The following is a 14,168-nucleotide window of genomic DNA, read 5'->3' on the forward strand; positions in this document are numbered from 1 at the left end:
TGACTGCTGGTACATCTGGGAAACAGGTCCTGATGGGCAGATCTGGCCCAGTCATCCAGCACCTCCGTGGCTGAGCTGGGGCTGGGACTGAGTTTCCCTTCCTACAGCGGACAGGGGTGGGACCAAGACACCCACTGTTCCACCATGCAGTGGATTCCAGACTCCCTGGGGACAGGGGTGGGGCAGCTGGGCTTTGGAAGCTTCAAACTTGAGGGTTCCCAGTGATGACTCACACCCCTTCCCACAGACCTCTTTGCCAGAAACCCTTCTCACGAGATCCCCCGAGCTCCTGCTCTATTTTAGGTCCTAGACGGTCAGGCGGGCGAGGGGGTGACAATGGTGGCTTTCATGCAGCCCCACCTCCCTCCTAACTCCCAGAGGGCCCAAGTTTTGACTCCTCAGGAACTGGCGCCTCAGGGACCCGTCTGAGTTGGGCCTCTAAGGATTCCAGACACAGCACCCTGATAGGTGGCTCCTCAGACCCTGTCTCCAGCCACCCCCAGCCCATGCCCCATCCCCCATCTGGCATTTCTCCAGCCACCTGGTTGTTCCTACCCTACCTGGAGGACCCAGCCCGTCACTCCCAGAACCCTCTAGAGCAGGGGTCTCAAACTCGCAGCCCACGGGCCGCATGCGGCCCGCCGAACAATTTTGTGCGGCCCGCAGACTAATCCACGAAGTTCAAAATATTTTGGATAAAATTAAGTAAGCCTAGGGGCCTACTTGTATTTTTCATTTCTCTAGCATCCTAGCTAGATATTAGCTTAGTTAACAGCAGTTGTGATGCAAACTACAGTTTCTGGTCGTTTTGTGACACTGAGTAAACTGCATGTACGATTGTGCTTGTTGTACTGATTTTTTTTTTTGTTTTCAACTGCAGTGAGAAAAGTGCTGCGTAACAGTTGCCTTTTGTAGACCTAGTGCGGCCCGCCGAACGGCTGTGATCTTGCTCTGCGGCCCACATGCTGAGTTGAGTTTGAGACCCCTGCTCTAGAGCCATGATGGCGAAACTTTTTCTAAAACCCGCCCACTTTTTTATTTTTATTTATTTATTTTTTTTTTCCTGAAGTGAGAAGCAGGGAGGCAGAGAGACAGACTCCCAAATGTGCCCAACCAGGATCCACCCAGCATGCCCACTAGGGGGTGATGCTCTGCCCATTTGAAGCATTGCTCAATTGCAACCGGAGCCATTCAAGCGCCTAAGGCAGAGGCTATGGAGCCATCCTCGGCACCTGGGCCAGCTCTGCTCCAATGGAGCCTTGGCTGCAGGAGGGGAAGAGAGAGACAGAAAGGAGAGGGGGAGGAGTAGAGAAGCAGATGGGCGCTTCTCCTGTGTGCCTTGGCTGGGAATCGAACCCAGCACTTCTACACGCCGGAGGATGCTCTACCGCTGAGCCAACTGGCCAGGGCCTAAAACCCGCCCACTTTTGCAGTGCTGGTCAACCTGGTCCTTCCTGCCTACTAGTAGCGGAGCAACCAAATGGCGCTGTGATTGGCCCACCATGAAAGCTGAACTGCCCACTAGTGGACAGGAGGGACCAGGTTGACCAGCACTGCAAAAGTAGGCAGTTTTTATAAAAAGGTTCACCATCATGGCTCTAGAGTCTCAAACCTTGTCCACTTGGCCACTAGGTGTGGAGCTGGGATTAAAACCTTTCTGCTCAACCCAGGAGTCTGTGGTTGGGACCACCCCACATGCATTCCAGAGGGCTCAAGCATCATGTCTACCTTCTCTGCCTCATCCTGCCACTGTCCCCTGCTCCCACATTGTTCCCTGCACCCAGCCACAGGGGCCCTTTTTTCCATTCCTCCATCCTGGGCCTGTGCACATGGGATTTCCAACCCTGTTGGTCTGTGCTTACATTCAGATCTAGCTCAAATAACATGCCCCCTCACCCCCAGCCTGCCCTTGCCTATTCCCAGACTAAGTCAGAGCTCCTGCCCCAGAGGTGGGACATTAGAGCCACAGGTCTGGCTCAAACCTGGGTTTTACAAATGACCAGCTCTTCAACTCGGGCAAGCCACCTGATCACTCAGTGTCTCGGTTTCCTCATTTGTAAAAGATGGTGCTCACGGTGGCTGCTTTGTGAGGAGTTAGTGAGATGGTGCCTGTCAAAGTCCCCTGGTGTGCAGTAAGCACTCAGAGAAGGCAGGGGCCATGACATCCCCCGTAGTCCCTTTAGCTTATGCCCTTTGCCAGCATTTCGTAAGGGAGGGCCACTTCCTGATGGAGAGAGGGCCTGGTGATCAGGGGCTATCAGGCTTCCTGCCCAGGAGGGGTAGAACCTACAGGATGCAGTCTATGGCAGGGAGTGGGCACCAGCGCATCACAGTCATGGTGGCAGCAGAAATATTACACTGACTCAGTTCTCCCCATGAGATTGGGGGACCCAGATTTTAGTCTCTCTAGTATGGTCCTTGGGGAACATTTTCCACCCCTTGATTGTCTTCTTTTTTTTTCCAGAGAGAGAGACAGGAAGGGAGAGAGATGAGAAGCATCAACTTGTAGATGCATCACTTTAGTTGTTCATTGATTGCTTCTTATATGTGCCTTGACCGTGGGCTCAAGCCAGAGACCTTGTGGTCACGTTGATGATCCTGTGCTCAAGCTGGCAACCCTGCACTCAACCTGGCTGAGCCCGTGCTCAAGCCAGCAACCTCAGAGGTTCGAGCCTGGGTCCTCAGTGTCCCAGGTGAATGCTCTATCCACTGCGCCACAGCCTGGTCAGGCTGTTTTCTCCTTCTCAGGGAGCCTGTTACATTCTTTCTTCCCTTGGCCCAGATTCTGGGGAGAGGGCTCTGTGCTGGACTTTCCCACTCTCACTCCATGGTCCTGGTGACCCATGGTCCCAGTACCAGCCTTGCTCTCTTCGCTTCCTCAGGTAGCTGGCTTTGCAGGCTCCTTGATCTCCTCTGAAACTGCCATAGTAGCTGCCATTGAAAGGAGAAAACGAGAGGTTCAGAGGGAAAGGACTTGCCTTGTTAAGGTCACACAGCTAGAAAGCAGTAGAGATGAGACTAAAATCCATGTCTGATAAACTGTAACCCCAGCTCACTCCTCGTCCCCTCCACCCGTTGTGAGCAGTTCAGTGGACTCGGCAGTGCCCAGCCTGGACGCACATCCTGGAGATAGAGAGCGGAGAGGGGGAGTCAGACGGCCTGGGCCCTGCCGGCTGGCCAGCTCCCAGCACCAGTCCCCGTCGCTGCTGCACAAACACACCTTTTTGCTTATTTATTTATTTTAATATATTAAAAAAAATATTTATTGATTGATTTTCGTGAGAGAGGAAGGGAGAGAGAGAGACAGGCAGAAAAATTGATCTGGTCCTATATGCCCTGACTGGGATCTAACCGGCAATCTCTGTGCCTCGGACGATGCTCTAACCACCTGAGCCATCTGGTCAAGGCTACACAACTGTGTTTTTTTTTAAATTCATCTTTCTTGCTGAGCAATCTCCAGATTGGTTTAGGTTACTTGCCACCCAAAGGGCTTTGATGAGAACATCTCTAATATCCAGATCTGGTCCCCTAATATGCCTTTGGGGTTTCTTCTCTGGGATTCCCCTGCAGGTATTTATTTGCATAGAGGGATCACGGCTCACCAAGCGTGATCAACACCCTCACGTCTCAGCGGTTTCCCCACCACCTGGGCCATCCATATTGGGATGCACTGTAATTGTCATCATCCCTCCTGAAGTGTGGAGGCCAGATTTGGAAACATGCTCTCTGTATGGACTGACAAGGGTCGAGCTGAAAAGTGCTGTCATTTCCAGTTTTCTAGACACTCAATCTTTAGTAATGCCACCCACATTACTAGAGGCATTTGTGTTTTCACCAGCTACATGTTCTGGTGACTCACTGAGTTTGCAGTGACAGCCTTTTCCCCTGGACTACTATCTGGCAAACTTTCTCTCTACTATCTGGTACTTGCACAATGAATTCTTCGGAGACGCAGGCAAGACCTTACATTCTACTGGTTAAATGTCATCTTCTTGGCTCCCATCCAGCTCTCTAGTCTTGAAAGTGCTGTAAGTCTGGCTTCTATTGCACAAAGCATTAATTCTGCACTGGGGTAGCTGTAGAGTTTATGAGCAGGCCTTCCGTGTTCTAAATCCAAATTCTGAAAATGATCATCCGGGGACAAGGATAGGATAGAGCCCTGTGGTCTACCACTAGAGGCTGCCAGTGATTCTCACTCTGTTTGCACCCATCCACCCCCAGCAGGATCACGGACTAACCATTGGTGGGGCATGAGAGTGTGAGCTCCTAACTCAAGCAGGGGTCTTTGGTTGCAAACAACAGAAACCTTTGATGGCCAAAAGGGACTGTATGAGAAGGAGCCACCGGGATCGAAGATGGGTAGGACTTCAACCCTATCATGCTGGGAAAGTGCAGGAAGCAGGGGCTGAGAAGCCAGGACGAAACCCAGACAATTGAGGGTCCTTGGGGAGCTTACCACTGACCCAGTGAGTGGAGGACAGGGCATCTTGATTGGCAGTCCTGGTAAGATTTGGGCTCTACCCACCTGCAGACTCCTCTGTTAACAATCAGGGATCTCTAGATCTTTTTTTTTTAATTGATTGATTTTAGAGAGAGGAAGAAAGTGAGAGAGAGAGAGAGAAACATCAATGTGTTCCACTTTCTATGCATTTTTTTAAAGTGAGCAAGACAGAGAGGGAGACAGACAGGAAGGGAGAGAGAAGAGAAGCATCAGTTCTTCATTGCAGCACCTTAGTTGTTTGTTGATTGCTTTCTCATATGTGCCTTGACCAGGGGGCTCCAGCCAAGCCAGTGACCCATTGCTCAAGCCAGTGACCTTGGGCTCAAGCCAGCAACCTTGGGCTTCAAGTCAGCGACCTTGGGCTTCAAGCCAGCAACCTTGGGCTCAAGCCAGCGACCTTGGGCTTCAAACCAGCGACATTTAGGCTCAAGCCAGTGACCATGGAGTCATGTCTATGACCCCATGCTCAAGCCAGCCAACTCTGCGCTCAAGCCGAATGAGCCCGTGCTCAAGCCGTTGACCTTGAGGTTCAAACCTGGGTAGCCTGTGTCTCTATCCACTGTGCCACCACCTGGTCAAGCACATTCTTCGGTTGATTTTTGTATGTGCCCTAACTGGGGATTCCAACCTTCAACCTTGACGTGTATGGACTCTAACCAACTGAGTTACCTGGCCAGGGCCTCTAGTTCAGTTTAAAATCAGCTGTGCACCTTTGGGTTCTGTAGGCAGACAGCTGCATTCAAACCTGGAGTCACCAGCCACCAGCTAACTGCCCTGTGTTTCCTTTTCCTCCTGCCTTCAATGAGGGTAATGAGTACTTCCTGCCTCATAGTGTTGTCTTGAGGATGGTGTTAATATATGCAAAGTGCTTGGGATGGTGTCTGGTGTGTAGTCAGTGCTCTCTGTTGGTCAGCTATGTGATTAAAATATTATTACCTGGCGAGCCCACATTTTCCCATTTAGCCCCAAAGATATGAAGGCCCACTCCATGTCTTACAGAAATGCAGGGAGGTGTATCTGGATTGGGCACAGTTGCCCTGTTATTAAAAGAAAGAGGCAGCCCTGGCCAGTTTGCTCAGTGGTAGAGTGTCAGCCTAGTATGTGGATGTCGCAGGTTCGATTCTTGGTCAGGGCACACAGGAGAAGCACCCATCTGCTTCTCCACCCCTCTGCCTCTCATTTCTTTATCTCTCTCTCTGTCTCTCTCCCCCTCTCCTACAGCTATGGCTCGATTGGAGCAAGTTGGCCTTGGGAACTGAGGATGGCTCCATGGCCTCCACCTCAGGCACTAAGAAGAGCTCAGTTGCTGAGCAATGGAGCAACGCCCCAGCTGGGCTAAGAATCGCCCCATTGGGGGCTTGCCAGGTATCTCCTGGTTAGGGTGCATGCAGGAATCTGTCTCTGCCTCCCCTCCTCTCACTGAATAAAAAAGAAATAATAATAAATAAATAAATAAATAATAAAAAATAAAAAGGAGAGAGTCAGGAAGGACTAGGTTTTATTCCCAGTGACCCTCGTTGATATTTCTGGTCACCATTTCCTTTTCTGAGCACTCTCAGATCACCACTGAATAATCTATGCAGAACTTGCTTGGCAATTAGTGTTAGGGTAACTTGTCTGTGATTGTCAGATTCACACTTTCTAGAAAAGTGGGACCCTGGTGCTTTCTTCTCTCCAGGTTTCCGGGCCTTCTTGGGATGTCAGAGTCCACGCCTTCATGCTGGCTCTCTTGGGGTACAATTTGCTAGCCCTAGAAACTTGGTCTTTTTTATTTACCTTATTATATTTTTAGCTTTTTTTTCCTTTCTGAGACTGTTCTTTTGTTTGGGTAGCAAAGTGACCCGAAGCCAGAAGAAACCCGAGAAGCTCAGGGGGCCTGACCACTACCCACTCCCCTCCATGTGGGCCTGTGGCCCTGAGCTGCGTTCCAGAGACTCCAGTTCGGGGACTGTTACTCGCAGGTCCCTGGGGGCTCTCCCACATTCCAGGGACTCTTACAGAGAAGGAGAACCCTCTGAGGCCTGGGACGAGCACCATGGGGGTCTTGACCGTGCCCTACTCCTGATGCCAGGCCTAGATTAGGATGGAATGAGGGCGACAGGGTGGGTGGCCGGGCAAGGTCCCTGTGACTGGCCCATCCTGCTTGTGGAAGCATGGCCACAATCCAGCCAAAAGGACTTTTTTTTTTTGGTGGCAGAGACAGTGAGAGTCAAAGGGACAGATGGGGACAGACAGACAGACAGGAAGGGAGAGAAATGAGTAACATCAATTCTTCATTGTAGGTCCTTAGTTGTTCATTGATTGATTTCTCATACGTGCCTTGACCGGGGGGCTACAGCAGACCAAGTAACCCCTTTGCTTGAGCCAGCAACCTTGAGTTCAAGCTGGTGAGCCTTGCTAAAACCAGATGAGAGCCCTGGCCGGTTGGCTCAGGGGTAGAGCGTCGGCCTAGCGTGTGGAGGACCCGGGTTTGATTCCCGGCCAGGGCACACAGGAGAAGCACCCATTTGCTTCTCCACCCCTCAGCCGTGCTTTCCTCTCTGTCTCTCTCTTCCCCTCCCGCAGCCAAGGCTCCATTGGAGCAAAGATGGCCCGGGCGCTGGGGATGGCTCTGTGGCCTCTGCCTCAGGCGCTAGAGTGGCTCTGGTCGCAACATGGCGATGCCCAGGATGGGCCGAGCATCGCCCCCTGGTGGGCAGAGCGTCGCCCCTGGTGGGCGTGCCGGGTGGATCCCGGTCGGGCACATGCGGGAGTCTGTTTGACTGTCTCTCCCTGTTTCTAGCTTCAGAAAAATGAAAAAAGAAAAAAGAAAAAAAAGAAAAAAACCCAGATGAGCCCGCGCTCAAGCTGGCGACCTCAGGGTCTTGAACCTGGGTCCTCCATATCCCAGTCCGACGCTCTATCCACTGTGCCACCGCCTGGTCAGGCCAAAGAGGAACTTTGATGGTATTTTATCTACTTCATTTTTCAAATTCTCAGAACATCCTGGACATAACAATGTTAAAGATGTTCGACATTGTCTGAGGACAGAAGGACAGTCACCCATTATTCCAAGCTCCCAGTGCTGTTGCCATTGTTGTTATTCAGGTGAGGCCTGTGCCTACAATGCCAGGTGGCACTTGGCCTGCCCTGCCCCTGGGGTGGTTGCAGAGATGGAGGGATGGGTCGTGCAGCAGGCGTGGGGATCGAACCTGGGTCTGTCTGACTTCTCTGTGCCTCTTCTGGGCCCTGTCACACTTCTACACAGCTTTATTCCTAGCACACAAACCAATTTTTTTAATTAAGAAAAAAAAGTCTTAAATTACATGCTGGCTGGAGAAAAAAAAATATATATATATGGCTAAAAAAGAAAAGACAGAGTGTCCACTCCTTCCTCTGTGCCCCCAGCCTCACTCCTAAAGGGGACCGCTGGGAAGTTTGGAGAGCTGGGTGTCCTGGTGACTTCTCTGAGCCCTGTTCTTCCTCTGTAAAGAGGAAACAGTGGTGACTGGTCCAACAGTGTCAGCAAGACAGTCACAGCCACAGCTCTGCCCTCTGATTGGACTAAACCCTGTCCTACCTCTTTGGGTCCACTCAGTGTGGCCACAGGTGGGACGTGGACTAGCCCTGGCCTGACACTTGACCCAGAACTGGGGAACAAGAGCACCAGGAGAGGTGGTGCTTCCTGTCCCCTGGTTCCCTGGGCTGGTGGTCCACCTTGGGCCCTGAAGTGGGGCTCCTGGAATCCCCTTCCCCACTGGAGCCAAGGGGGGTATAGGGGGCGATGGGTGTGGCCTCAGGGTGGGGCGGGGGAGGGAAGAGGGATGGGACCTCTGTCAGAGCCTGCGCCAGCCTCCCCCTCCTACTCCCTCTCCCTCCCCTCCATTCTTTGTTCGGTCCATTCCCTCCCACCTAGCTCACTGCCTCCTGCTCTTGCCCAGCCCCACCTGCAACCCCCCTGAGCCTGCCTCTGAGCTCTGCAGCGCCCAGGGGGCCCCGGGAGGACTGGGACCTTTGGGCAGCCAGGGAGAGATTCTGGAAGGAGACTGAGCTTCTGGGCCTCTGGAGATGAAAAGGTATCTCCTGATACAGAACTGGGAGCAGAAGGTCGCGGAGGCAGGGATGGGGCGTGGGGGGTGCCGGGCACCCAGGGTACCTCTGTGGGAAACGAGAGTGAGAAGCGGAGGGGGGTGCCTGAAGTGCAGGCCTGAATGCTGGGCCAAGGGCTTGGATCGCAGTCCTTGAGCAGTGGTTCTCAAAGTAGATGTCATGGAACCCAGGAGGTACAAGAAGGAATCTCAGAGCTCCTTGTGGGGGTGAAAGGTCAGGAGGAGGAGTGCCAGTATTGGATTCTGGGCCCCTGGCCCTGCTCCAGCCAGAACAACTCTGATTTCCAAGATTTATGGACCAGGCTGCCACAAGCAGTGGGGGATCAGTAGGGAGGGTGGGGTGGGGGAGCAGAGGGAGCAGCGGTGGTGGTGGGGGAGCAGCGGGAGCAGCGGTGGTGGTGGGGGAGCAGCGGGAGCAGCGGTGGTGGGGGGAGCAGCGGGAGCAGCGGTGGGGGGGAGCAGCGGGAGCAGCGGTGGTGTGGGGAGCAGCGGGAGCAGCGGTGGTGGGGGGAGCAGAGGGAGCAGCGGTGGTGGGGGGAGCAGCGGGAGCAGCGGTGGTGGTGGGTGAGCAGAGGGAGCAGCGGTGGTGGTGGGTGAGCAGAGGGAGCAGCGGGAGCAGCGGTGGTGGTGGGGGAGCAGCGTGAGCAGTGGTGGTGGTGGGGGAGCAGAGGGAGCAGCGGTGGTGGTGGGGGAGCAGCGGGAGCAGCGGTGGTGGGGGAGCAGAGGGAGCAGCGGTGGTGGTGGGGGGAGCAGAGGGAGCAGCGGTGGTGGGGGAGCAGAGGGAGCAGCGGTGGTGGGGGGGAGCAGAGGGAGCAGCGGTGGTGGGGGGAGCAGAGGGAGCAGCGGTGGTGGGGGAGCAGAGGGAGCAGCGGTGGTGGGGGAGCAGAGGGAGCAGCGGTGGTGGGGGGGAGCAGAGGGAGCAGCGGTGGTGGGGGGGGAGCAGAGGGAGCAGCGGTGGTGGGGGGGGAGCAGCGGGAGCAGCGGTGGTGGGGGAGCAGCGGGAGCAGCGGTGGTGGTGGGGGAGCAGCGGGAGCAGCGGTGGTGGTGGGGGAGCAGCGGGAGCAGCGGTGGTGGTGGGGGAGCAGCGTGAGCAGCGGTGGTGGTGGGGTAGCAGCGGGAGCAGCGGTGGTGGTGGGGGAGTAGAGGGAGCAGCGGTGGTGGTGGGGGAGCAGCGGGAGCAGCGGTGGTGGGGGGGGGGAGCAGAGGGAGCAGCGGTGGTGGTGGGGGAGCAGAGGGAGCAGCGGTGGGGGAACAGTGGGAGCAGAGGGAGCAGCGGTGGGGGAACAGTGGGAGCAGAGGGAGCAGCGGTGGAGGAACAGTGGGAGCAGCGGTGGTGGGGGAGCAGAGGGAGCAGCGGTGGGGGAACAGTGGGAGCAGAGGGAGCAGCGGTGGGGGAACAGTGGGAGCAGCGGTGGTGGGGGAGCAGAGGGAGCAGCGGTGGTGGGGGAGCAGAGGGAGCAGCGGTGGTGGTGGGGAGCAGAGGGAGCAGCGGTTGTGGTGGGGGAGCAGAGGGAGCAGCGGTGGTGGTGGGGGGGGAGCAGAGGGAGCAGCGGTGGTGGTGGGGGGGGAGCAGAGGGAGCAGCGGTGGGGGGGGGGAGCAGCGGGAGCAGCGGTGGTGGTGGGGGGAGCAGAGGGAGCAGCGGTGGTGGTGGGGGAGCAGAGGGAGCAGCGGTGGTGGTGGGGGAGCAGAGGGAGCAGCGGTGGTGGTGGGGGAGCAGAGGGAGCAGCGGTGGTGGGGGGGGGAGCAGAGGGAGCAGCGGTGGTGGTGGGGGAGCAGAGGGAGCAGCGGTGGTGGTGGGGGAGCAGAGGGAGCAGCGGTGGTGGTGGGGGGAGCAGAGGGAGCAGCGGTGGTGGGGGGGGAGCAGAGGGAGCAGCGGTGGTGGGGGGGGAGCAGAGGGAGCAGCGGTGGTGGGGGGGAGCAGCGTGAGCAGCGGTGGTGGTGGGGGAGCAACGGGAGCAGCGGTGGTGGTGGGGGGAGCAGAGGGAGCAGCGGTGGTGGTGGGGGAGCAGAGGGAGCAGCGGTGGTGGGGGGGGGAGCAGAGGGAGCAGCGGTGGTGGGGGAGCAGAGGGAGCAGCGGTGGTGGGGGAGCAGAGGGAGCAGCGGTGGTGGTGGGGGGAGCAGAGGGAGCAGCGGTGGTGGGGGGGGGAGCAGCGGGAGCAGCGGTGGTGGTGGGGGGAGCAGAGGGAGCAGCGGTGGGGGAACAGTGGGAGCAGCGGTGGTGGGGGAGCAGAGGGAGCAGCGGTGGTGGTGGGGGAGCAGAGGGAGCAGCGGTGGTGGGGGGGAGCAGAGGGAGCAGCGGTGGGGGAACAGTGGGAGCAGAGGGAGCAGCGGTGGTGGGGGGGAGCAGCGGGAGCAGAGGGAGCAGTGGTGGGGGAGCAGCGTGAGCAGCGGTGGTGGTGGGGGAGCAGCGGGAGCAGCGGTGGTGGTGGGGGAGCAGAGGGAGCAGTGGTGGTGGTGGGGGAACAGTGGGAGCAGCGGTGGTGGGGGGGAGCAGTGGTGGTGGTGGGGGGGAGCAGTGGTGGTGGTGGGGGGGAGCAGAGGGAGCAGTGGGGTACCAGCAAGGGAGCTGTGAGAGCCATGGGAAATATTCAGCAAGGACAAGGGGTTGGCCCAGGTTGGGGTTTAGGAAGCCTGCACTGGGAGGAGGAACTGAACTCCAGGGGTCAGGTGGCCCACCAGGCCTCCATGCAGAGGTTCTCTGGCCGCCTGTCCTTTCTCCTTAGGCTACTAGGAGACAGTAATAATGATGACCCAGCTGTCACAGTGGCAGCAGGCGCCGTGCTATGCAAACCTCATTGCATCATCACACTGGCAGGGGGTAGTGTGCGGATGGGGACATGGAGGACCGGGAGAGGAAGAGGCTCCAAACTGGTTACCAACCCGCTGCAGTGGCAGAGCCAAGATACACACCCCGGGTCAGGCCTAGCACAGGATGCCTGGCCTCTCGGGCAGCCAGAGCAGGTGCAGAACAGCTGCGGTGGTGTGTGATCCTCTGAAGCCTGTTGTAGCAACTGTCCCCTCTGCCACCTGCCGTTCCAACTGTCTGCCACACCTGGCACCACATGCCTTGTGGAAATCTGATCAGCCTTGTGCCGCCCTCCAAGGGTATGGCTGGTAGATGGCAGCTGGAGATGGGTGGGGTGGGAAACAGCTCCAGCCAGCAAGCGGGAGCAGTCCCGGGAGAGCAGCAGGTTCCACCTGCTGTGTGACATGGAGCTCTTTGCTGGGCCTCTCTGGGCTCAGGCTGCTCCGATGTACCTGGAGCTAGGGCAGCTTGGAGCTTCCTGAGCTCATCTGCTCATGCCTGGAGCGGCACTCTGCCCCCACCCCACCCCCGGCGTCACGGTTGCCCAGCCAAGGATGCTGCCAGGCTGGCTGATCCCAGGCCAGTGCCTGGGCTTCCTCATCGAGCTGAAAGGGTCGGGACTGGATGCCCTGTAGGCAGCCCTCCCCTCCCCCAGGCCTGGGCCTTGTTCAATGACCATTTTGTGTCGCTGCCACGGGACTGCTGTTTGCTCAGCTGCCCCCACCCGAGACCTCACCATAAAGGACTCCTGTCAGCACCGTGCCCCTGTGTCTGGGGCTGGGGAGTGAGAAGCCCCCTCCTTCAGTCTGTCTGTCTGGGGCATTGTCCTTTCCTTCCGGCCCGGGTGGGGTGGGAGGCCTTTGTGGTCATTTCCTCTCAGACTTGTTTCCCTTCCCAGAAGCTCAGGCCTGAATCTCAGCCTGGTGCCACTCCCAGCTGCGTGTGCCCATGTGGGTCCCCACCGCCCTCAGCCTCAGTTTTCCACGTTGTAATGGCTTAACGCCCTTTTAGACCTGTCAAATCCCCAGTTCAAATCCTACCATTTATTGGCCTTGTGCCGTAAACCTCAGTTTCCTCTCGTAAAAAATGGAATTATTTTATTTATTTTTTTATTTTATTATTATTATTTTTTTACAGAGACAGAGAGTCAGAGAGAGGGATAGACAGGGACAGACAGACAGGAACGGAGAGAGTTGAGAAGCATCAATCATCAGTTTTTCGTTGCGCATTGTGACACTTTAGTTGTTCATTGATTGCTTTCTCATATGTGCCTTGACCGTGGGGCCTTCAGCAGACCAAGTAACCCCTTGCTCGAGCCAGTGACCTTGGGTCCAAGCTGATGAGCTATTTGCTCAAACCAGACGAGCCCTCACTCAAGCTGGTGACCTCCCGGTCTCGAACCTGGGTCCTTCCGCATCCCAGTCCAACGCTCTATCCACTGCACCACCGCCTGGTCAGGCAAAAAATGGAATTATTAATTGTACCACTTTCATGGGTAATTAAAAACCTACAGTCCAACAGACCCGGCTACTTTATAGCTGGGTGATTTGGGGTGAGTCACCTGACCTGTCCAAGCCTCAGCTTTCTCCTCCGTAGAATGGAGATGGGAATGGAGCTTCCACAAAGCTTCCTGGTGAGAAGTCACTAGAGAGCTCACCGTCCTGGCACACACACTGGGTGTGTGATAAATGCTGGCTTTGAAACACAACTCGGGAACAACGCGCTGAGATGGCCACACGGCCCAGTGTCCCAACAGACCAGGACTGATGGGGTCCTAGGCGGCTGCCCCTCCGCCAGGACCCAAGTGGGCCTTTCTAGAACTTTTGCCTGTTTTTGAGTTTTTCATCATGACATTGTCTTTGAAATGTGTTTCTTTCTTTCTGTCTTTCTTTTTAATTTTATTTATTTATTTTTTAGAGTGAGGAGAGGAGAGAGAGAGAGCAGGGAGTAACAGGAAGCATCAACTCGTAGTAGTTGCTTGTTCTATGTGCTTCGACAGGCAGGCCCAGGGTTTCAAACCGGCAACCTCAGCATTGCAGGTTGATGCTTTATCCGCTGCGCCACCACAGGTCAGGTTGAACTGTGTTTCTTAACTTCCAAATGATAAGTTATCATTTTTGTAACTTATTTCTGTATTGAATACATGTGGTCACACCATGCTCAGAATGATATTAATTCTTTGCTTTATGGCCCAATATGTGGTCACCTTTTGCAAATGTTGCATTGTCTTTGCAAAGGCCATGCCTTCCACAAGTGTGGGCTGTGGGTTCTAGGTGGATCCATTAGATCAGGCTTCTTTTTTAAAATTTTTATTTATTGAGTTTTAGCAAGAGAGGAAGGAAGAGAGAGAGAAAGAGAGAGAGAGAGAAACACCAATCCATTCATGCATGTGCCCGGACTAGGGACCGAACCAGCAACCTCTGCTCTTCAGGTCGGTGCTCCAACCAACCGAGCTGTCCGGCCAGGGCTAGGTCAGGTTTCTTAATCTAGATTCTTTCTGATTTTCCCCGTGTTTGTCTATCAATTCCTGAGGGACAATGTTATACACTCCCTTTATGATGCTGAGATTTATCTGTTTATCCCCTGCATTTCTTCCAATATTTATGTCCTATATTTTGAAGTTACTTTATTTTTATTTTTTATTTTTTTGTGGCAGAGATTGAGTCAGAGAGAGGGACAGACAGACAGGAAGGGAGAGAGATGGGAGACATCAATTCTTCATTGCGGTTCCTTAGTTGTTCATTGATTGATTTCTCATATGTGCCTTGACCG

The sequence above is a fragment of the Saccopteryx leptura genome, chromosome 2, assembly GCF_036850995.1.
Source record: "Saccopteryx leptura isolate mSacLep1 chromosome 2, mSacLep1_pri_phased_curated, whole genome shotgun sequence".
NCBI classification, from domain to species: domain Eukaryota; kingdom Metazoa; phylum Chordata; class Mammalia; order Chiroptera; family Emballonuridae; genus Saccopteryx; species Saccopteryx leptura.